This window comes from Tursiops truncatus, chromosome 7, assembly GCF_011762595.2.
Source record: "Tursiops truncatus isolate mTurTru1 chromosome 7, mTurTru1.mat.Y, whole genome shotgun sequence".
In the NCBI taxonomy this organism is placed as follows: Eukaryota; Metazoa; Chordata; class Mammalia; order Artiodactyla; family Delphinidae; genus Tursiops; species Tursiops truncatus.
The window spans coordinates 83,721,834-83,738,747 of NC_047040.1; the positions used below are offsets into that span (position 1 = coordinate 83,721,834).

The 16,914-nt window shown below is 36.9% G+C and overlaps 1 long non-coding RNA gene across 1 annotated transcript; it reads right to left on the reverse strand.

Moving 5' to 3' along the window:
- Nucleotides 1-2,381: 2,381 nt before the first annotated feature.
- LOC141279098 (uncharacterized) lies at nucleotides 2,382-16,793 on the reverse strand. Its single transcript, XR_012332854.1, has 4 exons — nucleotides 16,147-16,793; nucleotides 15,785-15,929; nucleotides 7,889-8,162; nucleotides 2,382-2,488 (listed from the first exon to the last, which is right to left on the reverse strand). It is a non-coding gene; the product is annotated as an uncharacterized lncRNA (long non-coding RNA).
- Nucleotides 16,794-16,914: the final 121 nt, after the last annotated feature.

Here is a 16,914-nt window from a genome sequence, read left to right on the forward strand (position 1 = left end):
TAGTGTTCATTATTAAATAGGAGAGCAAGATTACTTGGTTTTTGGTCTTTCACAAAGGTCTCACATCTGGCCTGTTGATAGCTTGGGCCATTTGTCAGTGTCCACACCAGTTAGCTTCTCTTATAACTCTGTATTTTTTTTTCAGCAAGGCAACTTTAACTCATGATTATAACTCTTTGGTAACTAATCAATTAATATATGTATTGAATATCTAGTATTTGCTTACAGTCTAGATACTTAAATACATTAAGTCCATAGGATATAGCAGACAAAATTTCTGGCCCTTGAAAAACGTGTAAGTTAAAGAGGAAAGACAGACAGTAAATTATATATGTAATGAATAAGTAGATTATTGAGTCCATTAGAAAGTGATGTGTTATAAAATAGTAGAACAGAGTAAGAGAGATAAATGCTTTGTGAAGCATGTAGAGACAGAACTTTCAAGTCAGTCCTCATTGAGAAGGTGAGATATGAGCAAAGCCATGAAGGTGGTGAGAGATTAGACAAGTGGGTATCTCTGGAGTAAGAGTGTCCCAGGCACAGGGAACTGCTGAGTGAAGGCTTTGGACTTGGCAAGTCCAAAAAGCAGTGAGGCTGGATTAAAGTGATAATGGGGAAAAATAATAAGACAATAGACATTTTGATGAAGAATGGAGTTCTCACAAAAGACTACTTTCAATGCAGTAATAAATACTAAATCAAGAAGCATATCATTTTCATTTTCAAGAAATACAACACAATGATAAAAATCACAATTAACATGTAATTGTCATGAAAATGCCTATATTGAGAGAGCTTGTAATCTTTTAACTACATTTTTGTCAAGTTGAACTAGACAGTACATAGTATATGGACAACATTTTTTTTTTTTTTTTTTTTTGCGGTATGCAGGCCTCTCACTGTTGTGGCCTCTCCCGTTGTGGAGCACAGGCTCCATATGTGCAGGCTCAGCAGCCATGGCTTACGGGCCACACTGCTCCATGGCATGTGGGATCTTCCCGGACCGGGGCACGAACCCGTGTCCCCTGCATCAGCAGGTGGACTCTCAACCACTGCACCATCAGGGAAGCCCTTTGGACAACTTTTGAGAGCAGTAAAGACTATAAGAAGACAAAAAGAATGAACTCAATATGCTATTTAGTTCCATTTAGTACTAAACTACATTTCTTCATATTCTGTTACCTCATTTTTATAATATGTAACTAATTTATTTTTTCAGTGGGTGAAGGGTATCATTAGGTGATGGTAAAGATTAAAAAAAGAAAAGTGGGGCTTCCCTGGTGGCTCAGTGGTTGAGAGTCCGCCTGCCGATGCAGGAGACACGGGTTCGTGCCCCGGTCCGGGAAGATCCCACATGCCGCAGAGCGGCTGGGCCCGTGAGCCATGGCTGCTGAGCCTGTGCGTCCGGAGCCTGTGCTCCGCAACCGGAGAGGCCACAACAGTGAGAGGCCTGCGTACAGCAGGAAAAAAAAAAAAGAGTAGTCCCCGCTTGTTACAACTAGTGAAAGCCCGCGTGCAGCAATGAAGACCCAATGCAGCCAAAAAAATAAATAAAATAAAAAATAAATTAATTTAAAAAAAAAATTTAAAAAAAAAAAAAGAAAAGTGATTGTCATTTGTACCATAGAGTCCTAAGTAATACTGAGAGCTCATTCTCAAGCTAAAAACACTCACCTGATGTCCAGAAAATGATAACTTCATGCTATTCAAGATGTGCATTACATCTTTTTGAGCTTTCTTCTTGAAATCAATCATAGCAAGTATTTTTTTCTGCCTTGAAAGCAAGTATTTTCAGTGCCTTGAAAGGCCACATTTTTGTCTCATCCCTGATGCACAACTTACCCCTCAAAATAGCATACTTCAGCGTGAAAAATAAAGATACATCCTGCCCAAAGAAGTACACATATTGTACATAATTGTGCAATTGTGTAGAATAACAAGGTTGTATATAGTCTCAGTTTTCAAAATTCTATTCTACATGGAATTAAGATTTTCAGATACATTGTTGAATGCACATTGATCTCTGCAAATAAAATGATGTAGGAATCATCATTCAGGTGTAAACCCTTTTATTGAGTTTCCCTTTCTTGTCAAACATGTACTTCAGTGGTCCATGAGTTCTAATCCCAATGCATTTTGAAATCCATGTGACAGCTAGGAAAATTGCCTTATTCTAAATAAAATATTCCTTTTTCTGTAGCATGATTTTTTTAGTGATGATCAAAACATAAACCTTCTTCCTGAGGCTTACATGTCACCAGTACATTTTCAAGCACTGAGCCTCAGTGGTTCCCTCCAGCTGTAAAGCAAGGTGTCGGTACATAGCCATGACAGTAATTGTTCCTTTATACTACATTCTGTTGAAATGGTACATTACTTACCCAAAGGGGCATGTGACAGAGAAAATTTTCCAATGTTTCATTCTTTTTCCTCTCCTAGAATAACTTTGTCTTTAATCGTTTGCTAGTTTCTGAGAGGTCACTGTGCTCTGTTAAAAAAAAAAAAAAATTGTGAAAGCATGGAAGGCATCCTGCCCCTGTTTCATAGCAGACAAGGCAGTGAGTATTAGAGACTGGTGGGTTGATGGCCCAGTAAAATCTTATTTTTCCAATATACGTCACTGCAATTCGTACTTTTAGTCTTCCATTGTGGGTTCTTGAGAAATTCCTCAGACTTTCAGAGTTACTTGTTCTAGTACCTGATAGGTTTCCATTGTTTTCTGACACCAGTGTCCTATTCATGGTATGTTTTCTCATATTTACTACTTATTCCCCACTTTTAGGTATCATTTCCCCCTTTTGAATCATTGATCCATTTTCCTTAATTGGTGATGCAAAATAGCACAATAATAACAAAAAGCAAAATTTAATAAATCTAACAATAATATAGATAAGACATGAAAACACCTCAGTTGAAAGAAACTGAACCCTATTCACTAAATATTGATTGAAAGCATAATCTTTGCCCATGATGGCCATTAAAATATAAATATTAAGAACTAAGGAAATTTCTGCAGAAAACTTATTTGTGCCATTGTATGCATTAAACTGCATTTTTAAATTGCCAAGAAAATTTAGCATCACTTAAGAGGCCACTGGGAATTACCATAGTCAATATTACAAATTTTGAGGAGAACGTTCTATGCGTTTGTTGAACTAGACCTTTCTGTGTTACTGAATAATAGCATATATATATATGTATGTGTATACACACACACACACACACACACACACACACACACACACACACATAGCTGATATTGTGGTCTCAATTTGAAATGCCTCTCTTCCTCCCCTCTTCTTTCCCTTTTCTGATAACTAGAATTCATCCTAATCTTCAAGGCTCAGTTCAAATGCCATTTTCCCCATGATTCTTCTATATCTTACTTGTTTCTTCCAAGCAAGAACAAAACCTTTCCCTGTACATATAGCAAATAGTTGGCTTTTCTCTTACAGCACTCACCATATTTTGTACTGCTTTCTTTCAATCACCTTTAGGGTAAGAAAATCAGTTTTTCAGTCTTATAGTTAATTACTTGTAGAGCAAGGACCAGACCTCAGATTTGTTAGCTCTCAGTCCAGTGGTCTATCTACTACACAAAGCTGCCTTTACATCTCTGTCAAATGGATGTTCTATTTCTATGATTTTTATTTCTTATTGTTTTATTTATATTTTTATGATTTTTCTGTTTCAGGATCCCCTCAGATTGTATTTTACTGGCAGAAGAGATAGTATTTATTATTGTATTTTGTGAAAACCTCAACAATACTCAGCAATAAAGTATGTCTAAACAATGATAAAGAAAAAAGAAGATGAAGAGCGAAGCAGAGAAAGGAAAAGAAGGAGGGAGAAGAGAAGGGGTAACAACCATAGAGCAAATATTAATGCCATCTCTTACAAAGAAAGCACATTTCAAGAATAAACAGGGGTTCTCTACTCCTACCTTTGACTTAGAAGCAGGGAGGGGGGAATTAACAAATCCATAGAGCAAGTAGTGTTTGTCAACAACTGGGAACCATCATTGGGTGGATTTAGCTTCCTAATCACATTAGTGGGAATGACGGGAAAATATTTGGCAGGGAGAGTAATGTTAGTAAATAGTTCTCAAGTGACTGAGACAAATGGTTGCTTTCAATCACGATCTTCTGAACATCACTCAAGACAGCATCTTGTAGAACAGTAGCTTGTATTCCTTATACTGTGCTTTTATTATTCTCTCTCAAATTCCAGTTGTCTGTTTTCCTGTTTATTCCAAATATGAATTCAGAATTTGTTCCCTTCACAACTGTGATTGCATTTGTTCTGTTTAGGTTTATTTTCTTCACTTGTAAGTCTCCATTACATTTTAAGCTCTTCAATGGAAGTTTCTAATTCGTCTCAAAGTGGCCAGAGGGCAAGGCAGTTACTTGATTCTTCACACGTGGCACTATTAACCCCAAAGAGCTGGCTGAAAACCCAGCACTATTTCATGTGTTTTGAACAATGCAAAACTTTGGGGGACTACCATCTTTGTAAATTATATGTACTCTGGAGTTTACTTTGAACGGACACTGTTTATCTTCTGCATTTGCAGAAATAAACAGAAAAAACTTTAAATACTAACAATTGCATTTGATTTTTGATATTCCTTGGCAACTAATCACAACTCCTCTGAAAGACTCTACCCATGACATGTAAATATTTGACAAGAAGCTAAAATATAACTATCTGAGCCTCTTATGAATTTAATGATTCCTGCATAGAGAGCCAGAAAGCAGACTGAGAATAAAATATCAATGCAGAAAAAGGGGAATGGATAATGAGGTTCACCAACCAATATGTTGGCACTCTTAATGGCCTTCTGTGTGTGCTGCTAATGGGAAAATTCTGTATTGATGGTTCCTGTTTATGTTATGCACTATAAAGTTTGGAAAAACACAAGTTTTATTCAGGCTATACAGCCAAAAGCTGTCACACAAATAACCTTCCAGATCTCTGTTACTTTTCTTCTATAAGACATGTCTACCTTTGGTTTTATAGTGCTAAATTAGTCTTAAGATCAATGTAGAGGACTTTTATAGAATCAAAGGAACTTGCATTAGAAAGGGCTTAAAAAGCCTTTTTTAAAATTGTATTTATTTATTTATTGCTGCGTTGGGTCTTCGTTGCTGTGCGTGGGCTTTCTCTAGTTGCGGTGAGTGGGGACTACTCTTTGTTGTGGTGCGCAGGCTTCTCATTGTGGTGGATCCTCTTGTTGCAGAGCATGGGCTCTAGGTGAGGGGGCTTCAGTAGTTGCAGCATGTGGGTTCAGTAGTTGCGGCATGCGGGCTTCAGTAGTTGTGGCGTACGGACTCAATAGTTGTCGCTCGAGGGCTCTAGAGCACAGGCTCAGTAGTTGTGGTGCATGGGTCTAGTTGCTCCACGGCATGTGGGATCTTCCCAAACCAGGAATCAAACCCATGTCCCCTGCATTGGCAGGCGGACTCTCAACCACTGCTCCACCAGGGAAGTCCCCAAAAAGCTTCTTATAAAAGTGAAAATTGCAGACTAAGACCTCCCAAGCTAAATCCAAATCAAGTGTGTGTTGTTCAGCTAACAGACTGACAGACTGTTTTAAAAAAAAAAAAGAATTTCCACACCTTTAGTTACCAAAACCCCCATGCCCTTTTGTCATGCATTCACTTGAACCGCTTAGAAACATTATCTGCCTGTCTTTCTTATTTATGAGGAGGGAAACTGAGACTTAAGAGTAGATAATTAGCACGCCCCAAACCATATAGCTAGTTAGCAGTAGAACTGGGCTTATAACTTAAAATTCTTGGTTCTCAGCTCAGAGGTTTTACTGTTCTAAAAGTTTAACTGTGATAAAAGTATTATGTAGTATAGCATTATTACATGAATTGGATTTCTTTCTCAAAATATTGGAGCTCTCAGAATATGTATTCATGCATATTGGTGGAGGGTTCTCAGAGAACGGAGAAGCTCAAGTCCCAGAGTACACACCATGATGCAGCTTGTCTCTCAAGTCAAAGGGATTAATAAGACATGACTACACCTTCTAGCGATAGCTTTCTTACTGCTAGAAATGCCGGTGAACCACATAGAGGGTGAACACTTCCAGCTATATCCACCCAGCAATTATCTGGAGAAATATGCAGGATACCAGTATAGACACCGGTAATGTATAAATGTGTTTACTTTTTTGATGGGAAGAACTAGGAGGTGAATTTACTAGCACTCCAAGAAAACCTAGGGATATAAAAGGAATACAGTCTGTCATTTCCTCAATGTGATGGACAACCTAAATGATAAAGTGACTCAAGATTCATTTCAGAGAAACATAATTGGTGAGCACCAAAAGTTTCTTTGCCACATTGGTTTGGATTTGGTGCTTTAGACTGACAAAATCAAATTTTAAAAGGCTGCTTCCTTTAGCATAACATGTAGTTAACCAAAGAAGTCCCTTACATGCCGCGGAGCGGCTGGGCCTGTGAACCATGGCCGCTGAGCCTGCGTGTCCAGAGCCTGTGCTCCGCAACGGGAGACACCACAACAGTGAGAGGCCCGCGTACAGCAAAAAAAAAAAAAAAAAAAATTCCTCCTTTGGCTTTCAGTCTCACTGGACTTTTTTGGCATCAAGAAGTGTTTAAAAGCAGAAAATTGAAAATGAAAGACAAGATGCTTAGTAATCTGCTCTATGTGCCAGGCTGACGGTGGACTGTTAAGGCCAAATGTTTCCCTGCAGATGATTCCTTGACAAGAGGAGCCAGCACAGACACAGAAGAACCCAAACTTTAAAATCTCTAGACCCAAAATATTTCAGAAGTGAAAATGAGAATTTATATTTCTGGGTGTCTTTTTCTTCCCCGTATCATCACCAATTAATGTTTATTTCCCTCCTTTCCTAGAAGTGTATGCCAATGTTTGCTTAATGGTGTGTATATGCTTTTATAATAAGTGTATTATCACTTTGTATAATTATTATGTGTGATTAATCCTGTATGTTCTGGAAAGCTGTTAGGTTTTATTTAACCAGAGGGAACGTCTTTGAGTCTTTGTGTTATTCACGTATAATACATGTTGACAAGAACTCCTGTGAATGGAGCAGAGTATGAAAAGTTTGTATTTAAAAGTGTGCTGAAGTAGCTGGAAAGATGGCATTATTTCCCCCTTTTATGACCATCCCTGCAGTAACTGGTAAGTACAGAAGAACTTTCCATGTGACACAAAAAATATTTAGGAAATCAGAATAACAAGAATATTTTCTTTTACAACAGGTTAAATTGCAAAACATAATGTTGCTTCTGATAGTGAAATATGGATGAGAGTGTTATCAAAAGTATTTATGACATAACTCGGTGCATGGATACCAGTCTTAGGACTATACTATTAGATAGACAGATACAGGTAAATAGATAGATGATAGAGATAGGTAGGTAGATAGATAGATAGATAGATAGATGATAGATAGATAGATATAGATAGATAGATAAATAATAGTTGTAAAGATACATAAGACAAAGTGACAAAGAGGGAGAGAAAACTATTTTGATGAAAGAGGAATTCCCCTCTCAGATTTTCAGCTTTTGACTTGCAAAGTTGTCTTAGTAAGCATTTGGACTTGACAATGACAAATGCCACTTGTCGGATTTCTGTCCAAAATTAGATGGACAAAGGGGCCAAGCAGATGGAGACCAGAATATCAGCTTTTGTCCTGACCAAAGTGGAAGTTTGTACCTTATGAATCATACAGTCATAGGCTATGCTGTAAAGCTGAGACCTCACTGCATGAGGACCAAATCTTTGTCTTCAGTTTATGGGATGGCAAGGAATGAACAAGAGTACACATCTGAGATGCAAAGTGAGAAAGGAAGCACAGAGCTTAATCTCCATGTACCCAGTTTCTTACCTCAAGTGGACCAATCAGATGACTCACTGCTTCTCCAGTAGGAAATAATGACTTGAAATTCTCTTTCAGAATCACTTTCCAGTCTCGGACTTGAAGGCCATTCTTCCTCAATCTTCTTTCTTACACTTGAAGTCATCATTGCACAGTGTCCTTAATCTTGTTTAAACTTTATTTTATCAATTTATTTTTCACACTGGCATCTTCCACTTTTTAAATTTATTTCGAGTCCACTATTTCACTTTAATAAATTTCCAAATTCTTCTAGTCATTCCAGCTGTTTAGAATAGAATTTTAAAAAACATTTTATTTAAATCCTTCTCTAAAAAGTTTTTTTTGGTTCAATAGCAATAACATCAAATTTAATAAATGTAATCAGAACATACATAGCATAGGAAAGAAATTACAAAACCATACACACTGTTTATGAAGTGTACATTTGGGAATGAAATTGGGGATCACAATTTCACAACATGTAGTCTCCCCTCGTAACAAAAGAAAACTCTCAGGAATAAAATAGTGATCCCATATTAGATGCTAATAGGTACACTAAATGAACACTGCTCCACCAATATTGAAAGTTTTTAATGAGACAAATGAGTTCACTTCTCATTTAGTTTCTCTAAAACAGGTCGGATTAATGGCAGTGCTACTCACAGGGCATAACCATAGCTAAATTGTTTCTATGTTTTGTTTTAATAGTACCCAGTAGAGAAACCAGTCTTACTAAGCTTCCCTTCCCAGAAGCTCTGTTCTGGGAAGAAATTTTAAAGCAATTTCAGCAAACTAAGGATATTTATTTTTCGTGTGTATTAAAAAGGAAGCAAGTTATGTTGTGTGCTCAAAAAGTGTTTTCAATCCAACATTAGTAGCAATTCTAATGTTGTAGAGTTATGGTTTAGTTTATATTATTGTTTAATGAAATAAGTGGATTCTGGATCCATGAATCTCCTATGAACAGATCTTCCCCGGATTAAAAAAAATTAAGATAGCCTACAAAATTTATACGGTGTTCCATGATAAATTTGGCAGATATATATATAATAACAGTGTCGCCATTTACCTCTTTAAAATCAGTTAAATTTTGGAACATGTCATTACAGTTTGTTGAAAGCCTCCAACTTCTCACTTTTGCTTTTGTTCTTCTACTTTTTCTACCATTGAAAAAATGTTGCATTTCGTTTTTGCATAAGCAATAGGGTTATTAAAAATGACAAATATATCAGACAAATAAACAGATACGGCTGCTTTGTTCACATCTGGTTCACAGTTGCAATCAAACTGGTTTCTTACCTGCCAAAAACGTTATGAGATCTTAGTGCACATGTTCTTGATAGACCCTTTAACTTCAATAAACTTAGTAGCTCAGCTTGCACTGATAGCTATTTATAATCATTTTCTGTTTAATCACTTAAAGAAGAAGAATATCAAGTTTAACCCATTAGCCATTCCATAACTTATAATTTTACTACATCACTAAACACACTTTTTAGTTAAAATGACTTTTTTTTTTAACGTAATATTTTTGATGGAGGAAACATTGTGCTGCTTTACATTCTGGTACAAGCTCCTTAATCAGGAGAACTACTCCAGGATGTTTTCCTGCCATTGCAGCTGCACCATTAGAATATACTTGCACCCAAAATTTAACTTCCAAACCACATTCGTCAGCAATGCAAGAAGTCATAGTTTCATATAGTGCAGCGGTAGTTGTGTTTGTTAAAAATTAAGCAAAAAAGAGAGAAATTTTCCACTGTAAAATCAACAAACTTAAATTTTCCATATACTGAAAGAAATGCCCTTTTAACAAGATTTGTGCAACAATTAAGCTGCAATGAAAAATACTTTGCTAGCACTATTTATTCTTCTAACTCCTCAGTATCTAAATATGTTCAAATATGGTGTGTCATCGAAACGTAGTACTTGAATTACCTTTTTTTGCAGCAGTCACTGAACATTTCCAAGCGAACACATTTACTGCAGTATTTCATTAAGGTCTTTGGCATTGTTTATGTTTTCCTTAGTCTTATCAACCCAAAGTGCTACTTTATAAGAAGCCAGAAATGCACTCATGTTTAGTGTAAAATATTCAACATTTGCTTCTGTTGACTTTTTAATTTAATAATAGTTCTTTGGTTTTTAACTTAATACTTTTTGCATTTTATGTTAATGCCATTTAACTTTTGAAAACTTAATTACCTCATTAGCTATTCCATTTCCACAAATAATACAATGTTGGTTCAGCAATTTACCATCAATTATGGTCAATACATGAGAGTCATACTTTTAAGTAAAACTGGTATGAACTCATTTGATCTCCATTTCTTCAGAATCATTTCTATTGTTATCATTTGGTTTATTCCCACTGCTGCATTCACAAAGTTGAAGCTTGCCTTACCATATGCAAATTAGGGTAAAAATTAATGAAGAAGGCAATGTTTACTTCCCTAATGTAACTAATAATATTAAACTATAAATTCTTTAAAGAACCTTGATGAAAATTTTAAATACTTCTATAAATGAAAAGTTACAGTAAATTGGCTCTATTATAGTTATATAGCACCCTAAACTTACAGTGTCATATGTTGTGTAATGTTTCCACTCTGCTTGCATATGTAATGCACCACACAACTTTGATAACACCCACACTCCACTGGTCACACCCTTGGGTGATCAAGTCACTATAAAATTTCTAAATATTTATTCTAACTTTTACACTTATGTCCTTGTAGACTGGTAACAAACCGTGGCCTGGCACCCCTCAGGGACCATTGATCTCTGAGAGGCACTGTTAGAAGGAATTTCAGACAGATGTAGACGTGCGAGGAGGTTTCAGCTTGTCCTCTCTCTGCCCACACCTTGTGCCACTCTTCTTTCTGCTAGTCAAGGGTAGCCACAGGCTTATCACCAGATGCTTGACTGACTTTCAAAATCGCTTTAGATCACCGACTACTACATGCTTCCCATTCCCTTACTTTTGAACAGGTGTGTATCATAATCATTCTGTCCCCATCTCACTATTACATGGTACAAGCATGGGGACAGGCACTTCTCTTTTCAGTCAACAAGACACCAGACCACTAGGAGCCACTACTGGGAAGCCCTAGTCTCATCCAGAGCTGATGCCGATCTTCAGTCACTGAGGTCTATTCTTTTGGGCACTAGGATTTTATAGATAGTGGTCCACCCATTTGTATTCACTTTATTCTGCTCAATACATTCTATCCTCATCATGTTCTTTTTCTTCTCTGTGGTTTCCAGATTTTATTTCTCTATAGGCAACTTTTCTGTTTTGTATTTTCTCCCCTTTCTTGAAGGTTTTTTGTGGGTTTTTTTGGGGTGGGGGTGACTATGTTATTGTTTTATTGCTTCCTTTACTTTTTCCCTCCCTCCCTCCCTCCCTTCCTTCTTCTTAGATCACTTGTAGCTACCTCGCTAAGACTTTTTTCCCCATGACCTCCAAAGACTGGCTAATACAGCCATATGGGGATGTTTTCATGCCTTTATGTATCTTCCTCCTTTTGTCTTGCCTTTATCTCAGAGCCACCTCATTATTTTCAGCAGTTCTAAGGCAATGTGCAACAATCTCAAATTCCCTTTCATTCTGGATTCTTCAACTGGCCTAATGTGACTGTCTACATTTTTTAAAATTATTGCTCTGTTCAAATCAGATATGTGTGATTTTCTTTGGACAAAGGACAAACCCCTTTCTTTTTATTTAAACTATCCCTTTTCTAACCTTTTGCTTTTGCCCGAAACAGTTTTTGTTTGTTTGTTTAGACATTACACACACATTTCCTTGTTCTTATTTTGTCTAATATGAGATATAGTACACACATATAGAACTGCATAAAGCATGCTTTTCTTTCTTTTTATTTTTGGCTGTGCCATGGGTCTTGAGGAATTTCAGTTCACGATCCAGGCGATTGAACCGGGCCATGGCAGTGAAGGCCCCGAATCCTAACCACTGACCACCAGGGAACTCCCAAGCATGCTTTTTTCATAAGTATTAAAAATAATTATGAAATATACATCCATATAATCATCAACCAAATCAAAGGATAGAACAGTTACAGCACCTCTGAGATTCCCCCATTAGTCCTTTTATGTTCACACACACAATACACCCTCATAAAGAAACATTTTATGGTAATCATTTTTTCATCTTCTTTCTTTCTTGTTTTAATACACTTGTTAATATAGATTAGTTTTTTCTCATTTAGATCTTAAAGTAATGGAAATATATTGTGTGAATTTCTATGTTTTGTTTCTTTGTTAGACATGTTTTTATGGTTATGTTATAGTATGCAGATCTAGTTTGCCCATTTTCCTTGCTGTATATTAATGCCACTCAAAGGAGTTTGTTCTCAAGTGATCAGTCCACAATGAATGTAAATGAAAACACAAGGATGTGAATCAATGTACTGTGTATCCATTGAGAAAATCTTGCTAAAACAAACAAAATCTAGCGTGCTTTGAGAAGTAGTTGATTATTTTATTCTGGTTCAAGCTTCTTATCTCTTTATAGACCAATGTCAAGCATATCTTGTACCAGTGCCAAGTATAACTGCTGTATAGTATTCCAGTGATTAACATGCCATATTTTATTTTTCCATTCCACTGTTGATTGAAAATTATGTTGTTTCGAGTTTGGGGCTGTTAAAAAAAAAAAAGTTTCCAGGTACCTAGTGTATAATCAAAAATAGAATCACAATTTCCTCAAATACACTGGATATAATATAATATTTTCAAAAGCAGTTGGATGAACTTTTATGTCTGGCAGAAGTGTATGGATACTGCAATTGCTTCATACCATCAACAAATATTTGGTAATGTGAAATTTTAAAATGTTTGCCAATCTGGTGGCTGTACATTGTGGTTTTAATTGGCATTTCTATATTATGGTATCTTTTGAGAAACAAAAGTTAATTTTAATATGGTTGAATTTATTACTTTTTTCTTTATTGCTTAGTGTTGTCTATTCTAGGTTAAAAGAAAATTTTTCCACCCAAGGTAAGGAGATCTTTTTCTACATTATCTTCAAAAAGTTAATAATTTTACACTTCACATTTAGGCTTAGACCCATCTCAAGATGATTTTTGTGCAAAGTAGGTGTTTAATTTCACTTTTTTCCATATGTTTCCCTCCCTCTCTGTAGTTAGACCTTTGTTGTAAGTTGAGTATCAGTGGATACAAGGATGTGTTTCTGGGCTCTCTTCTCTTTCATTGCTCTATTTTTCTATCCCTGTGTCAATATTACAATTACTATAGATTCAAAATCATTCTTGACATCTGGTAAGTATTATTTTCCTAGGGATCTGTACATTTGTCTAAATTTTCAAGTTTAATTGCTTAAAGTTATGGAGAGTCTGTGGATACTGTTCTAGTCCTCTGAAGAGGGTTGATGTTTTTGCTTTAGAAGAAAATTAACCTGGTTAGACTCAAATGGAAACCTTTGCTTTGCCTGAGTGGACAGCATCTCAAGCCTTCACTTTCCTTGCTGTATATCAAATCCTAGTTTGTACTGTTTTCATCCTACCCCGCGAATGCATGTTTCAGAAGTGAGCCAGCAACTTGGGCAGTATTTAAACATAGAAGTTTTGAGTCCTTTCTCTCTTTTTGGATCTCACTGTCTCCTTTCTGAGATCCCATCCTGACTGGCACAGCTCTCTCTCTTTCTGGCCAGAACAATGAAAGGCACTCTATTGGAGTTTCCTATGTTATGTCACTGCCTTCGGTGTAAAGCCCGCAAAACAGGAAACTTTCCTGGCCAATAACTTCCTTTAGATATTGGATGGGTCCTCTTCAAACCTGGCCTGCTTGTCTTTACTTTTCAGATCCCCATATTTTGCCCAGATATTACAATTGTTATCTGTGAGATGTTGGTTTGTAAGGAAGTTAGTTTTCCACACAAGAAAACAGAATTCCTCCTTGCTGTTTCTTAAAGGTCAGCAAATGTCCTCTAGGTTCTTGTTTTCTCCTATATTTTGACCAACTTATTTCTTTGATATATATCTTTTAATGGGGGGATTTTTTTTTAACTTTTCCTCTGTTGGAAGGTTATTGGCCCAAGTAAACATTCTCACTGGATGGGTAAGTCTTCAGGTGATTTTCAGAGTATGGTGCTAACCTATGTAGGTTTTCTAAATTAGCTAAAATCCCTTTGTCTCTAAATCACATGGACTAGGCAGATAGTAAAACTCATGGAAGTCTAGGCTTTGTTCTTTTTGGTGTACACAGTAAAACTCCAAGAGGAATCTGAAAATCCATTTATCTAAAATGGGTGTTATAGAGAGCTTGATGTAATTATTACGATGACCCTGAGCAATACGTGAGAACACCTTTGAGTGTGGATGAGGATCAAATCCACTCAAGTCCCAACTGCAGTGTGGTGCCACCTGGTGGTGCTTGTCAGCATCAATTTGAATATTAATATAGATTTGGTTCTATGGCTTATTGGAGTTTATAGAATAGTGTCAGCAATTCCATGATTCTTCCAGCTAATTGCCTACATTTCTAGGTCTAAACAGGAGAGATCTGGGTGGGAGAACTGCAGGCTGACCTCCCCTCCCATCTGTTCCTGAGGTCTGGCTGCCTTTTGTTTTCCTGCCCTCACTCACCATCTACCCGTTTAGTTCCCTCCACAGAATTTAAAAACTTGAGCTTCTCTAGGCTGAGAACAGGAACTTGACTGAGAACACTAGGTTATCACCAATCTTTTTATTTCAAAAATTTTATTATAGTAAAATAATGATTTGGGGTTTTTATTTTACATTCCCAAACCCTGACTCCAAACCCGAATGATCAATTTACTAGAAATGATAATATAATTGCAATGCCTCCTCAGGCAAATATTTATTTTTAAGGGACTTCCCTGGGGGCACGGTGGTTATGAGTCCGCCTGCCAATGCAGGGGACATGGGTTCGAGCCCTGGTCTGGGAGGATCCCACATGCTGCAGAGCAGCTAGGCCCATGCACCACAACTAATGAGCCTGTGTGCCACAACTACTGAAGCCCGGGCACCTACAGCTGGTGCTCCACAACAGTAGAGGCCCCCGCAGTGAGAAGCCCTCACACCGCAATGAGTAGCAGCCCCTGCTCACCGCAACTAGAGAGAGCCTGTGCGCAGCAGGGAAGACCCAACACAGCCAGAGATGGATAAAATAAATAAATAAATGTATAAAAAAAATATAAACAAAGTTGACTCATGTAAAGTTTACTTTTCCAGAATGACTCAGCATTTTTCTTTCTACTAAATCTCCAAACACAAAACCAGTTAACTCTAGATTTTAGGTATAAACTTCCACTTGCTCCCAAGAAAGTTATTTACTACTGATTGTCTTTTGGGCTCATTCAGAAAACAAAACAAAACAAAGTCACCACAACTCATCCTCATTTGGGTAGCTCCTTCCAATAAATCTAACAAGTCCTCCTCTTATCCTTGTAGCCACTTAGGAAGATTCGTACATTATCTAGTTTTCTCTTTTATTTTTTTGGTCGCGCCATGTGGGATCTTTAGTTCCCCGAACAGGAATCAAACCTGTGCTCCCTGCAGTGGAAGCACAGAGTCTTAACCACTGAACCGCCAGGGAAGTCCCAAGTTTTCTATCTTTTGTTAACGCTTTTTCTTATTTGTTTGCTCCTTCTCTCAAACTTTTATATTCAAATAGGAGCAAAGGGACACCACACATTTATTTAGAAGCCAATAAGAAAAATTCCAGTCTGTGCAATTTGAAACACCTGCGCTTATCTTGCTGTTACCATTACAGTGATTTAGACTACTTCACCTTCCTCCACCTCATGTGTAGCAGGCTGTCAATGCCCCATTTTCCCTTTCTTTGCCACATTATCATTAGTCATTTCAACTATTAGAATATCTTTAAAATATGCTCCCTTACCTCAAACCTGGTAACCTGGTTATTTTTTCTTGCCAACATGCACTGCTTGCTCCTATTGGTTAAAGGCAGTTGTATCCTCTCAGTGTGTGGAAGAGAATTGATTCATGCAACAGGGATGCGAACTTCACCTTCATCTATGAAACTCCTAATATAACAACAAAGTATATATTCAATACAAGAATATTATATTAGGATATTATTTTATATGAAATATTCAGAAATATTTTCTACACTTAGCATATTTAAGGAATAACAAATATATTGTCATTCTCAAGGTTAAACTAGTAGCAGTATTCCAGTGTTACGCTTAAGTGATTTAGTTATGATATTGTTTGATTTATTTATTCCTGTAAAACATATACCTCCAAGATTTAGTGGCTTCAGCGATTTATTTCTCAGGATTGTGTAGGTTGGCTAGGTGATTCTTCAGCTCATCTCAGCTGGGCTCCTGCATACTTGTACATTCAGTTGAAGACTAGAAGAGTCACATTCTGTTTGCCAATGCAGGTTACATGGCTAGCCCATATACAGGAGAATAGACAAATAGACTTCGTCTGTTGATGACAGGAAGAGCAACCAGCAATATCCTACTTCGAAGAGGTGAAATTGATTGGGAATATTATTATAATGGTCCACCACAAACATATATGTTCAAATACTCATACACTTTGTTTGCAATACTTTCAACTTTTCCTATACACAGGTCAACCTACTTTGAGAACAAAAGCTACTCAATCCACCAATACCATACTAACCCCAACTGATGCATCAGTGGTGCAATGCTGCTTCAATTCCTCTTTTGGAATTATAGTTATCTGTTTTGTGCTCAGAATATGCACATCGTGGCAATTTCTTCTGTGAAGACTTGGGGGACTTATTATTAATCATTATAACTGAGTGCAGATCCTTTCTCAGCATGACTCATAAATATCTTTGAGTTTTAAAGCTCTTTATAATAACATTAATTTAATCTGTAAAATGGCATTGCTTGCAATAAATTCCATTTACAAATCTGAATAGGCAATGAAAGTGGTAGTGTTGCTGCAAATTTTTAATGGAGGCTGAAAAACAATGGAGCTATGGAAAACATGAAAATATCTTCCGGCTTCTAAAAGATCCTGCAAAGCTGT